This window comes from Capricornis sumatraensis, chromosome 9, assembly GCF_032405125.1.
Source record: "Capricornis sumatraensis isolate serow.1 chromosome 9, serow.2, whole genome shotgun sequence".
NCBI lineage: Eukaryota > Metazoa > Chordata > Mammalia > Artiodactyla > Bovidae > Capricornis > Capricornis sumatraensis.
This window is the reverse complement of record NC_091077.1, coordinates 31,275,364-31,289,808: the sequence shown is the minus strand read 5'-3', so window position 1 is coordinate 31,289,808 and position 14,445 is coordinate 31,275,364. Positions and strand designations below refer to the sequence as shown.

The 14,445-nt window shown below is 42.0% G+C and overlaps 1 protein-coding gene across 1 annotated transcript in view; it reads left to right on the top strand.

The window, feature by feature from the left end:
• SNCAIP (synuclein alpha interacting protein) overlaps nt 1-14,445 on the top strand; it is a 163,394-nt gene that overhangs the window by 97,833 nt on the left and 51,116 nt on the right.

Below are 14,445 nucleotides of genomic sequence, written 5' to 3'. Positions count from 1 at the left end.
TCTCTGTGATAGGCAAAAATGAAAATAAAAAAGGATATTGATGGGAATGATACTATAGCATTAAACTATGAAATGATGTTTGTTATTTTTCCAGCTAATTACTCTAAGGCATCACCATTAACCTTGCCAAAGCAGGACCTCTGATAGTAACTAGAATCCTAAGAACTGCAGATGATGTAAGACTTAAGATAATCCTTGAATTAGGTGCATCGTGTTTGAAAATAAATAGATTGTCCTACCTATACAGCTACGAGAATTCTAGGCCTTTTGAACTGAAACAACTGTACAAAGCTTATTTACTTTTCTTCTGGATCGTTTGTTTACTATCGACAGTTTGTTTAGATGAGGTGGGAAAAATAATTCATCTATCTAGGTTTGTTTATCTCTGTGTTTTTCTGTGTGAATGAAAGTAATGTTTCATTGTCTGGGTCAGAATCGTCATAGAAGATAGTTTGAAGTGCAAATGAAAGTTTTCACTTAACTCCATTAATTTTTTTTTTTTTAATTTCAAGCACACTCAAGTTTCTATGGGGTTAACAGAGGCTTTGATCACAAGACTTATCAGAATGTGCCTCCTTAAAAGCCATCACCAGATTCAGAGTTGAACCCTGTAATCAGTGACAAAGGCATCAGATTCAGTGGACAGGCCCCCAGCCTCAGAGTCCAAGACCTCCATCTGAGTCAGCATTCAGCCCTTTACCCTCTATCCGACCTTGAGCCTGTGACTCATTATCTGTAAAATAAAAAAGAAACTTTTTCTGCCAGTGTTGCTAGGCTACTGTTAGTATCAAAATTAGGTGATGTATCTGAAGGCACTTTGGAGATACAAGATTTTCTTTCTTTTTTTAAGTTGAAGATGGAGAGTAAGAAAGAAGACTTAATAGCAAACACTTCAGTAGTGCTTAGTGTCCCAGATACAGCTGTAAGCCCTTTACTTGTATTGACTCAATCTTGAAATCCTTGTGAACTAAGTACCATTAGGATGTTTGTATCATATAGATGGGCAAACTGAGGCACGGAGCAGAGAAGTTAATTATCTTGCCCAGAGTCACACAGCAATTACATTACGGAGTTGGGATTCAAACTCCAGGAAGTCTGTCTCTGGAGTCTGTTCTCTTATACATTCCTTATTCTATCAGATAGCTAGACTCAGGGATAGTAATTTAATTTCAGGATATTTTAAAACTTTAAAAGCTAGCATTTTCCCTCACCATTGAAGTGGAAAATTTGTTCTCTGTTAAATAGTTTCTCTTGCTTACCAAGTTAAGGGAATTAACCGAAGCTTTTAAAAATAATTTTCCTGGGGGTGGTTTATTCCATTTTTCTCCAGGTCATGTGACTTGTAGCCACTTCCACAATAGGCGATGTTACAGATTTCTTCTGTGGTTGAGAAGGAGGCCAATTTCAAGTTCAGATGCCTTCAGACTCACCCAGAGCAAACATCCAATGCTCAAGGTAATCACCAGTGATTGGGCCTGACAAGAAATGAATGTTTGAGGGAAAAACTCAGACCTCCTTAATGGAATCACATGTACACCTCCAACTTGATGGACCATTTGGAGGCTGGTAAAACACTTCCTAACAGAGCAAGAGCAATCTTAGAAAAAGAAACACACGAAAAATCAATCTCTGCAAAGCACCACTGTAGAATTATCTGTGAACTCCTTTGAAAGAAATCTCAATATAGTAAAGTTTTCACCTTCCCTTTCTGAAAGAACTGAGCCAGTCTCAATGAGTTCCCTGGCCATTCAGATGTAGAAATAGTCCCCAGCTCCCCGCACGTCCCCCCTACCCCGGCCCCAGGTCTGTCTTGTTTCAAAAATCTAGGAGTTGGCTCCAGGAGCTCTTGCAGATCTCCACTGTTATGATAATCTTTTTGAACCCATGGCAGCAGAAGACACATTGGCCCCTGAGAAAAGTCCACGTCTTCTGGATGGGGGAACTTTCCCCTAAACTTCCAGTGACTGTGAACATACCCCACCCAATAGAGATGTGTCTCTTTACCTTTAAGTCTGTTAGGCACTTTTCTGTGTAAGCCGTCAAATAGTAACGTCCATCCTAGTATTAACATATCTTTGATGAGATAGATGCTCTTGGAGCCACTCGTTCTTTTATTTATTCATTCCTCAAGTGACTTGTGTGTTTTCTGTCCTATGCACTGAAGACAGGGTAATAAACAAGGTATAGACAAGGCTCTGTTCTCAAAGCACTTACATCCTGGGGGGGTGACAGACAAAGGCAAGCAAATGAACACATAAACCAGATCATGCCCAATAGTGATGAGGTGATGCGAGGCTTGTGACAAAGTAACTTATAGTGGGGAAGAGAGAAGAGTTTGGGGATCAGGGAGTGTTCCTAGGGCCCAGCCATGGGAAAGCCAGTGGGGAGCATTCAAAGCAGAGGAACTAGCAAGTGCAGCGCCTCTGAGTCAGAAATAAATCAGCTTAGTGGATGCAGAAGAGGAAGAAAACCAGTGTGGCTGTGGAGGGGTGCGGGGGCGATCAAAATGAGGATGAGGCCAGGGAGCCGTTCAGGGAGGGTCAAACTGTACAGGGCCCTGTGAGTCAAGGAACAACGTGGAGTTCAGGTTTTATGCTAAGACCTCTTAAGAGCACTGCCAACAGAATCCCAATTTTTCTAAATTCCTATTACCTGGAAGAAAGCCTAGAGTCATAACTCTCAAAGAAAGATCCTTAAAAATCATGTAGTTTAAAAAGGAGAAAAAGTGAGAAAGAGCAGATAATAAAAGTAGATGGGTATAATGTTGACAGTTGATGGATGTTGGTAAAGAGTATACATGTGTTCTTTGTACTTTTATTCTTTCAACTCTTCTGTAAATTTAAATGAAAAATGTTTTGATTATTTATAAATGAGTTTTTTTTAAAAGGCTAAAAGTAATACTAATGTAGTCCCAAATCCATCAGATCTTAGAAAGTGATGGTTACTATGCTGATGGGATCATCCAAGCCTATATACTCCATCATGTTAGTGACAGGGAGCTCACAGTCTCACAAAGCCACCTATTTACAGAGATTAGTTTTTGTTCAGCCAAAATCAGTGGTTAATTTTTGTTCAGCCAAAATCAGCGGTCCTCAGATGTACATCCTGATACCTGATTTTTTCATTTGGAACCTTAGAGAAGGACCATTCCTCCTGGGCAAGGGTGCTGCCACTAAGTGTTTGGAGATGGCAGTCACCCTTGGTTTTGTCTTCTCCAAGCTAAAATTTCCCTCCCCAGTTTTGAGTGTATCCTGCTCAGGCTTCTTGCTTTCTTGTGGACGTTTCATTTATCAACATCCCTCTTAAAAGTGGTGCACCCAAAACTGCACCTGGGGCCTCCCCACGTGTGATCTGATCAGAACCTGTCAGCCCCACTGATCAGCCTCAGAACTTAGCACACACCTTTCCTGCCACCCCTAGTGGGCTGCAGAGGCACAACCAGTGCCTGTCCTTTCTGCCTGTTTTCCCAAGTGTTCTGAGAAGAGCAGCAGTTCAGATGAACCCTGTTGGTTGCCCTTGGAAGCTTCTCCATGAGACATATAGCCCAGGGTTACCCGCTTTTCATCCCTGGGCCCTGTGCCAGCTTCACATGGACTCTGAAAATGCAAATGGCCAAGTTCTGCCAGAGGTCTGGGGCAGGCTCCCTGCACCTTCCATTTGCTCACTGACACCACGAGTCTGCTCTGAGTGCCCTTCCCATAGCCAAAGGCTGGATTCCTATTAAAATCTGCATTTTCCCTGACAGGGTAGTACTGTCAACTGTGCTCCTCCTGGGGATCTTCCCAACCCAGACATCGAACCCAGGTCTCCTACGTCATAGGCAGATTCTTTACAGTCTGAGCCATTGTATGACTAAATAGACCTTTTGTCAGCAAAAGAAGTTTTGAAAAGAAGTGTGAAGAAATCTCAGATACCAGAGGAAGGCAGGAGGAAGAAGAACAACTAGGGCTTAGACGCCTGAGAACAAACCTGGGTGTTTTTGGAGTTGTGCAGGTATTACTGAGCTCTCCCAGTTATGTCTGAGGTGCTCGGAGTACCAGATGTTAGGCAAGGTCTTCTGTACACAGCTTATTTGTCCTCAGAATAATTCCCTGGTGCTCAGACAGTAAAGAATCTGCCTGCGATGAGAAGACCTAGGTTTGATCCTGGGGTCAGGAAGATCCCCTGGAGAAAGGAATGGCAACCCACTCCAGTATTCTTATGTGGAGAATTCCATGGATAGAGGAGCCTGATGGACTACAGTCCATAGGGTTGCAGAGATTTGCACACGACTGATCAACTAACACCTGACACTTTTACTTTCAAAATAATTCTCACAGGAAAGACTATACGAATGGTCTTTTTATTGATAAGGAAAATAAATGCCCATTTTATTGACTAGGCAACTGAGACTCACAAAGAGCAAATACTTTGCCCAGAATTCTGCATTTGAAGGCAAGTCTACTGACTGCAGAGCCCCTGTGAAGTTTAACAGTTGAAGAGTAGTCGCAGTCAGGAACCACGCATGGCTAGTGGTGTGAGGCAAGGATTAGCACCAAGGATGTTATGTCTGAAAAATTTTCACCTATAAGAGAGAGTTATTTGTAAAATATCTGCATGTTTTCTCTGCTTAATACCTGTTCCTTATGTAGGGAAGGACCACAGGACAAGGCAGGGAGTGTTAACTCTGCTCTCCGTTTCCTGCATATGAGGATTAAATGCATTAGATCGACATATGGTATTCAAATCAAATGTATTCAATTTCATTGACTTCGAGTTTCTTTTAATTAATTGGACACTCAAATACACATTTGTTTCAATTCATGGTTTAAATGTCTCATGATTCTTACAAGTATGTATCTGCTCAGCTCGTATAATTTTCTTATGAAAGAAGGCAGATAAATATTAATGCAGTTTTGCATCTGAGAACTTAGTTGTGCTAAGGTTGGGAAACTTGGTTATATAACAGTAATAAATGGCCTTGGGGTGTGTTTGAGAAGAGAAACTGAAAGGATTTCAATACCTAAATAGTAGAGAAGATCAGTGGTATGATAATGAGTAAAGAAAAATCATACTTTTTAAAGTTAGTATCTGGTAAAAAGTCATTTTAGAAACCTTATGAATTTGCTATATTTTTAGCCCTTGTGCATGCAAATTTTGTGGGGAAAAAAAAAAAACCTGAACATTTGAAAATCCATGGTTTTGTAACATTTTTCAAGGATTTTGGCTAGCACCAAAAATAATACATTGACATGAAATTTATCCTCTCAGTGCTGCTATGGTATAGCTAATGATGATAAATACATAAACCTCCTGTTTATATATTATTTAAGGTTTCATGCTAAAAGCATGAAAACGAAAGTTGGTACAGAAGTTTAAATTGAAAGCCTGCTGACCAATCCATTTTACATGATCTAATATAAAATGAACTCAAAGAATTGGGAAACAGATTTGTTAAGTCTCAGACAAGAAAATGAACACTTCAACCTGATACAGCAAAGAATCTGACATTTATGACAAATGTCTTGTTTAACCACAGTAAAAATTTACATACAGTAAAGCATATAGGTGAACATGTTAGTCATTTTATATTTTTCTTTAACAAAATTATAATTATAAAGGTGACATAATTCATTTTTTAAATGGTAAGTAAAAGCTACAATTAACCATGCCACCAAAACAAAATCACTATATTTCTTTCTAGCATTTTCTCATGAGACATATTTTTTGTATGGTTGTCACCATGATGTAAGGGCCATTTTATCCACTGCTTTTTTCTGCTGTTACAAAATGCGTATGGCCATCACTCTGAATGAACCACAGATCTTAGGAAAAACAGAGCTGCCCCCTCTGTCTGCTTTTAATCCATTAACACTTACGGATTAACACATAACCCCATATTTAGCTTATGTTTCTGAAAGAAAGTGTATGAAGTCAGTACAGGGAAAGATAGGAATAGGGGGTGATAGAGAAGTTAAAAATAAAACTCTTGTCAAAAATAATGTAAAGGGCTGGCAGTGGCAGAGATTAAATACATTGCATCTTTTTCCCCCTCTTTACTTGAACATTTCTTCCCTTTGCTTAGCCATGGATATAAGTCCTGCAGCTCCCTGATTGTCTAGAAGGTTGTGCAGTTAAGAAAGTCAGGAATGAGGCAGTGTCAGAGAGGGAGAAAACTTCAGGGCAGAGACCCAGTCTTCTCCCCATATTTTGGTTTTACTGAACTCAAAACTGGTGGAGAAATCTCCTCTTGGTAGAAATGAGTTCAAGGGAATCCCAATAAGGAAGGGTGAGAACTCAGAGAGATAAGCATCATGGAGGGAGGGGGGGGAAGAAATGAAGCCCAGGGTCAAGGGAAAACTGGTACAGAACCTGAATGCTTTTGACCTTGTGCAGTCCCCAGGTGACTTTCTCCTCAGAAGTCACTCTGCCATAAGGGAGGAGGGATTTTCCCTGCCCCGCCTTCCCAATCAAGGCAATGGCATGACTGGGGAGGGGAGCATCATTACTGATTTTGGAGTTGCTCAGCATCTCAGAGAGCACCCCACTTCTGGCCAAGAGCTTATCCTTTTTCTTTGTCTCCCAGTGGGCTCTTTCTTCCTATTTAAAATGAATGGATGCGCTTTGTCCACTTAGCTCCTTTGCCCTGACCCTTCCCCTAAGAAAAAAATTTGAAAGTCATGTTATAGAAACAGGATACTAGAATCTCATAGTTGAAGGATTCTCAAAGGGAGTAAAGAATCATCTACAAAAATCCAGACCCTTCCACGGCACTGATTGCTCAGGCCCTTGCGTCTCATGGTGCGATCTGGGGCCAGAACCAACACGGTCAGCACCACCTGTAAGCCTGTTAGAAATGCAGACCCGGCCCTACTCCAGACTCCCACATCAGAATCTGCATCCTACCAAGCTCTCCAGGCCAATCCTCCGTGCTGATGCAAGTTTGAGAAGGTGAAAGTGAAAGTCACTCAGTCATGTCCGACTGTTTGTGACCAGACCCCATGGACTATACAATGCATGGAATTCTCCAGACCAGAATACTGGAGTGGGTAGCCATTGCCTTCACCAGGGGATCTTCCCAGTGATCGAACCCAGGTCTCCCGCATTGCAGATGGATTCTTTACCAGCTGAGCCGCAAGGGAATCCCTCAAGTTTGAGAAGCACTGACTTAAGCCACCCTTACATTTCATCTGAGTTAACAACCATGGACTAGTCTCACTTCTTTCTTCATCATCAATTCTACCATCCCACGTTTCCAAGTAGCCACAAAGATGTATTTTTAAATATAAAGTTGGACTTCCCTGGTAGATAGTGGATAAGCCTGCCAATGCAGGGGACAAGGATTCAATCCCTGGTCCAAGAAGATCCCAAATGCCACAGAGCAGCTAAATCAGTGAGCTCCAACTGCCAAGCCTGTGTGCTGCTGCTGCTGCTGCTAAGTCACTTCAGTCGTGCCCGACTCTGTGCAACCCCATAGACGGCAGCCCACCAGGCTCCTCCATCCCTGGGATTCTCCAGGCAAGAAGGCTGGAGTGGGGTGCCATTGCCTTCTCCAAAGCCCATGTGCCGAGAGCTGTTGCTCCACAAGGGAAGCCACCACAATGAGAAGTCTGAGGACAGCGACGACAAAGAATAGCGCCTGTTCTAGCAAAGCAGTGAAGACCCAGCACAGCCAATATATAAATAAATAAATAAAATTATAAAAAATGTAAAACAGACCCTTTTATTCTCTGTGGAACCCCCCTAAGAATACCCCATTTCACTTAAAATATAAACCAAACTCCTTTTTGTGGTCAATAAAACCCTCAAGTGAGTTGGCCCCTGACAACCTTGCCTAGCTTCATCTTTGCTCTCCTTCACCCTGGCTCACTCTGCTCTAGATATGAGAACTGTGAAACCTGCCGGATTCTGTCCTGCATCAGACATTTGAGGATGGGCTTCCTTCTGCCCAGATCTCCACGAAATTATCTTTTATCCTATATTTTCCCCTCAGGAGAAAGATGAGAATTGTAATTCTCATCTTACCCTCAAATAATTGTCTTCTCATCCTCAGGTCTTGGCTTAGGACGTATCATTGCCATGATGAGGCTTCTCATCTGTTCTCTGTTCCATCAGAGCAATTTGCATTTTGTAATTTCTCATTCATCTGTGTACTTGCCTGCCTGTCGGCTTGCCCTCTGCGGACGATGATTATGTCTGTTTTATTCCCCTCTGTACCCCTAGAACCGTGCACACAGAGAACATTCAACAGATGTTTGTGGAATGAATGGACCCTGTAAGAGGCTTTTAACATTCTACCAGTTACTTTAGCACTTCTGAATAAGTATTATTCTATTCTTGTATCTCTTGCTTATACTGCAAAGAAATTGCCATCTTTAACCAGTTGAAGGAATTGGCAGCTGAATTCAGAACTAATTCTCGGTGATAAGATGACTCTAAATTTAGGCTGATGCCACTAAAGATAAACAAAGTAGGGAACTTCTTCCACTCAGCTGTTCCTAAGAAAACTTGTTATTAAAAGCCATTTTACTAATGTTACTTCAAGTCAGTGGTTACCAAAATCTATAGACAGAGTGTACAGTTTGGGATTTAGACTAAAGTGAATCTGAAATGAGTACAACCAGGTTTTACTACTGGTGTCTAGGATTCCATTGCCCACATGTGACCCAAATAGGAAAAAAAAAGTGAATCACATGTTTAGGGGATGCTTTTCATTTTGATAAGGCAGTTCTGTGGTATTACGGAAAGAAAGTTGAAGTCCGGGAATCTCGGTCCTTGTTGAGCAGTCAGCATAGTGTGTAATTTTCCACATAACGCTTAAAATTCTCTGAATTCTCATTTATTTTCAAGTGAGAAGAACAGAGGCACCAAACACCCTCTGCAATTGCTATGAAAACATCTAGTGAAATCATACACTTGCCTTGTAGTCAGAAACAGAGGAGGTTTTACACCAACATATTGTGTTAGCAATTTAAAGATGGAGGACATTTTAGAAAAGTTCTAATTAAGAAACAGCATTTGGAGAGGTTTTTTATTTTCTGGTAGTTTATAACAGTGCCTGAGAAGTGTGTGCTGAGCAGGAGTAGACAGAGCGGCGCGTGGCGCTGCTCGGCTTTCTCCTGGACGAGCCTCTGTCTGCACTCTGCTACATTCCCTGTGCCTGCCCTGTTCCCTCCACAGCCTTGTAATGGAGAGCTCTGCCGGGGGCCCCATCAGCTCAGGTGGGCAGACCCTAGTGAAAAAGGGGGCTGCAGGCCAGGCTAGTTCTTCCTCCCATTTCTCCACCCTTCCAGGCCTTTCAGTGCTTCCCCCTCAAAATGGGACCAAAGTTCACACACTTACCACTTTTTTCTGAAAAACAGAGTTCGTTTAACGTTTAGTTTTAAAAAAGTGGGAGAACACTCTTGCATCCTAAAGATGTGTACACCCTTTTCTCTTCTTGAATCTAAAGCTGTATTCCTAATGTGGGTACGTGACTTCATACAGGGAAAACTTTACTGATGGCATCCTGGGAGCCAGCCATCTGTTGGAGCTGTCGAGTAGAGGGTAGAGGGTGGGGAGTTTTTTCAACCCCCATCCCATGCCCTGCCTAACCCCCTGTGCCTCTGGTTCTCTTAGCAAGGAGCAGTCTCTTGATGTTTCCTGGCCTTGACAGATCAGCACTGTAAAACACCGCCACCTTCAGTTAAAACTGGTAAACGTGGTTCTGAACTTTACAGAAACCATGCTGAGCAAGCTCTCCCCTGTCTCCACACTTCTGTGCTTGCTGAGCCTTTGTACCATGCGTGGATGTGTACCTCTCTCTACAACTTAGCACTGAGAGAGAAAAAAAACAGGAAACCTGGTAATGGGCCTAGAGTGGATGCTGCTGCTGCTGCTGCTAAGTCGCTTCAGTCGTGTCCGACTCTGTGCAACCGCATAGACAGCAGCCCACCAGGCTCCCCCGTCCCTGGGATTCTCCAGGCAAGAACACTGGAGTGGGTTGCCATTTCCTTCTCCAATGCATGAAAGTGAAAAGTGAAAGTGCAGTGGCTCAGTCGTGTCCAGCTCCTAGCGACCCCATGGACTGCAGCCTACCAGGCTCTTCTGTCCATGGGATTTTCCAGGCAAGAGTACTGGAGTGGATACAAGAGTTAATCCACTCAAAAGGTTTTGCTGATGTCAGAGTAAAGGTCAACATGCTTTCCTGTCTGACTCTTTGAGACCCCATGGAGCCCACCAGGCAAGAATACTGGAGCGAGTTGCCATTCCCTTCTCCAGGGAATCTTCCAGACCCAGGGATCTTCCAGACCTGGGGATCAAACCTGAATCTGCTGCACTGGCAGGAGGTTCTTTACCACTAAACCACCTGGGAAGCCCTTTTAGATAACAGAAAAACTAAAACCATGTGCTTTCTTGGGAATCACCCATTGCTCTTTTATAGGAACCTTACTTTTAAAAGGTCCAAAGATTTTAAGTAGTAAAAATATTATGTCCCATTTCATGATAGAACATACATCTTTGGTGAAGAAGTCTTTTCTATCCAGGTAGTAAGGGATTTTGAGTATTCCTATGAGTTTTCACCCAACAAATAGATGTGTGCAGATGGGGCACAAAGTAATGTGAGCAGGGCTTGACAGTTCAGGGTAGGGCTGAGAATTACAGAACTGGAATCTGACACTTTCTACAGCTGCTTGGTATCAGCAGCCACTTAAATTCAGGAAGTTGAGAACCAAATCAATGAATCTTTTCCATTAATATTTTAACATATCAATGTGAATAAATCTTTGGTTGATATTTTTATAAGAAAATCCTCTGTACTTTCCCCTCAGCCTCACAGCATGCTCAATAAAGGGTCTGTGGCACCAGTGAAAGGGATGAGCAGACAACTCCATGGGGATGTTCCAGAAACATGCGTTCCTCACTCCCCCCAGCTCTTCCCAACATCGTGGCCTGATACAATACTCCAGATTCAGAGTTAACCCTTTCTTAGGTCAGGTTCTAGACTAGTCCCCATGGATGGTACAGAGAGCACTCTGCTGCTGCTGCTGCTGCTGCTAAGTTGTGTCCGACTCTGTGCAACCCCATAGACAGCAGCCCACCAGGCTCCCCCGTCCCTGGGATTCTCCAGGCAAGAACACTGGAGTGGACTGCCATTTCCTTCTCCAATGCATGAGAGTGAAAAGTGAAAGTGCAGTGGCTCAGTCGTGTCCGACTCCTAGCGACCCCATGGACTGCAGCCTGCCAGGCACCTCCGTCCATGGGATTTTCCAGGCAGGAGTACTGGAGTGGGTGCCATCGCCTTCTCCGAGAGAGCACTCAGCAGGTAATCTTCAGTCAGGCTCGTATCCTCCTTTGTTTGTCGTGAGATGATGTAAGTCACCTGTCACCACTCTTTGGAACTTGAAGTGTTTTTGATAAGTGGGCCCACGATGAATTTCATTTACATTGGATTAAGGAAACTTGACTCTAGCATGGATCCTCCTGATCTTTCATTGATATCCCTCTCTTAGGTATAGAAATGGAAGGAAATGGCCTCTTGGAGAACCTCGAAGTCATGTCCTTGAAGATGCCTAGGTTTCCAGTAGCTGTAGATGTGAAGGGCATTGTTGTGTACATGTTAAGGCAATTACAGCTAAAGCTGATTGTTTTGTTTCTCAAGGAAAATAGTATTCCTTTACCTTTTAACAATAAATAGCAAGAAAACAGTATTTTGTCATAAAGATACCCCTTTCTCTTCTTGATGTCTAAAGCTAATTTTCTACTATGGACACATAACTCCATATTTAGAAGTAAAATAGACATTTTGGGAGCCAGCACTGACGTTCAGTCTCAAAAATTGGATCCACCGTTGCAATCGCAAACTGTACATTATCTTCCTAAGAAAATACTAATTTATCAGTCCCAAGAGCCAAAGAGTTGTTCTGTGTCAGCAATCAGCTTAGCCTCATAATTATAAATTTGTGAGGATCTGTTGAAAGACATGGATCCAGAAGAATTATAGTGTTTCATAGTGAGTCACTCAGAATAAAGAGCCCTGTTATTTGTAGACATTCCATACAGTCATAGAAATTTAGAGGTGGGTCAGGTCTTAGCCATCATGTGTCTAACCCCTTTATTTTACAGATGAAGCAATTTTGGCTTAGAACTTAAGAAATACTTGAAAATAATACGTAGCACATCTTCAATAGCTTTACCAAGACTGTCTTTAAAATAGTCAACACATTCAGTGTGTCCAAAATGTGGGCAAGGGTGACTCACTGTGACAAGACTCATATGTATGTAGTATATTTGCATCTTTGGTCTAGCATGTTCCTTTGTACCTTTGTCCCCCCTACCCAATGCCCTCTCTCCTCCCTTCATTCATTTATTCATTTTTTAAAAGGTTTAGTCCTTGGTCCCTATATCTGTGACATGCTGTGCTTGAGAGAGGGCTGTTATAAACAGATTGGTTCTTAACCAGTCTTTGACTTTGAGAGACTCTCAGTAGAGAAGGTGAAACAGTTGCTTAAGTGAATTGTTGAATCAGAGCTTTATAAATGCCTGACTCTCAGTATGGGCAAGTCTATCTCAGGGCACTGAGAAGCAAGACAACTATCTGGGAAAGTCAGAGGAATTGAACCAAGGAGGTAACACATGAGGGGAATCTTGGCAGATGAGCTTCCATAAAGGCAGCAAAGGCATCATGGGACAGGGGTACTCATCACAAGGAAGGAAAATGAAGAAAGGATATGGGACATCCAGAAAGGGTGAGTTTAGCGATGGAAAGGCAGAGGAAAGTTAGTGCTGTGGGAATAATGGTGCTGAGATGAGAAGATAAATTAGAAAATAAAGAATGCTCAAGAATTTAGCTACTATCCTGAAAGTAAAAGGTTCATCAAAACTTAATTGTTCAAGTATTATTTCTGTAACATGGGTACATGTAAAGTTTTCTCTGCCATTTTTGTTTTACCTGTAAACCACTTGTAGTATTATTTTAAAGCTGTTTTTCTAAGACCACTTATTTTTAGCATATTTGTTTTTAAGAGAAACTTTAGGTCTGTGTCATAAGTGGAAAATCGGTGTCATAGTAAATTCAAGGACATCATTAAAATGGGATAGAAATAAAGCGTTTCTGTGAACTCTTTGCTTATGAAAGTCTCTGAGGTGAAAGCCCACAGTCTCATTATTCTGAAAGGAGTTTGTAAGTTTGGGGGAGGAGTTAAAGTCATTGTAGCACCTGACTGAGAGTTCTTAAATTAATTAAGAAGAAGAAAGAGTTGAAAAGTGAGAAGCTTGCTTGTTCTTTAAATCATAGGTATTTAGCATGGTTTCTGTGCACTGGGATATGCCTCCCCCATAGTGGGGGAACGTTGTTTTAGGCAGTACAAGGCCACCTCAAAGTTTCTAAATTAAGAAGTGACAAAATCATTATCTGAATAGGAGATCAAAAAGGAAAACCTCAGAAGTAGACGGAACCCTGCACAGACTATGGGAAGGTCTCAGTGTGGTCTAGTCAGTGTGATAAGATGAAGCGAGGGACCAAATTAGAGAAGGATTGAGGATCGGGCCCCAGTAAGACTCGCTGCCTAAGGGGTGAGGGGCAGGGATCATAAAAGAGAAGGGCCCACACATAAGCAGTGTCATGTGATATTTGCCTTTCACTTACTCTACTCAGTATGGCAGGCTCTGGGTCCATCCATGTCACTGCAGATGGAGTTATTTCATTATTTTCATGGTCGTGTAATATTCCATTGCATGTATGAACCACATCTTCTTTATCCATTCATCCATCAGTGGACATTTAGGTGGCTTCCACGTCCTGGCTATTGTAAATAGTTCGGCAGTGAACATTGGGGTACGTGTATCTTTTTGAATTATGGTTTTCTTCAGATATATGCACAGGAGTGGGATTGCTGGATCATGAAATCTAAAAGAAAAATGGTAAAATGAACTTATTTACAAAACAGAAATAGAGTCACAGATGTAGAAAACAAACTATGGTTACCAAGAGGGAAAGGGAGGGAAGGATAGAACGGGAAATTGGGATTTGACATAAACACATGTTATGTGTAAAATAGATAGCTACTAAGAACCTCTTGCATAGCACAGGGACCTCTACTTACTACTCTGCAATGACCTGTATGGGAAAAAAATCTAAAAAAGAGTGGGTATGTGTATATGCACAACTGATTCATTTTGCTGTACAGCAGAAACTAACACAGCATTGTAAGCCAACTACACTCCAACAGAAGTTAATTTAAAAAAAGAAATAGAAAGATCAGTGATGCCTTGGAGGTGGTTTGCTTGGGAGCCAGCATACATGGTCATATGATTCAGGAATACATTTAGAGAGGATGGAATAGAGAGAGAGTGTGTGTGAATGTTGGATAAGGAAGTGGAAAGGAGAAAGCAGTCCAGTGTGGAAGGTGATAAAATCCCTGGATCAGAACATTCTACTTGTTACACATACCTGTGTGACGTGGGCTCACGTTAGATGCTTGTTGA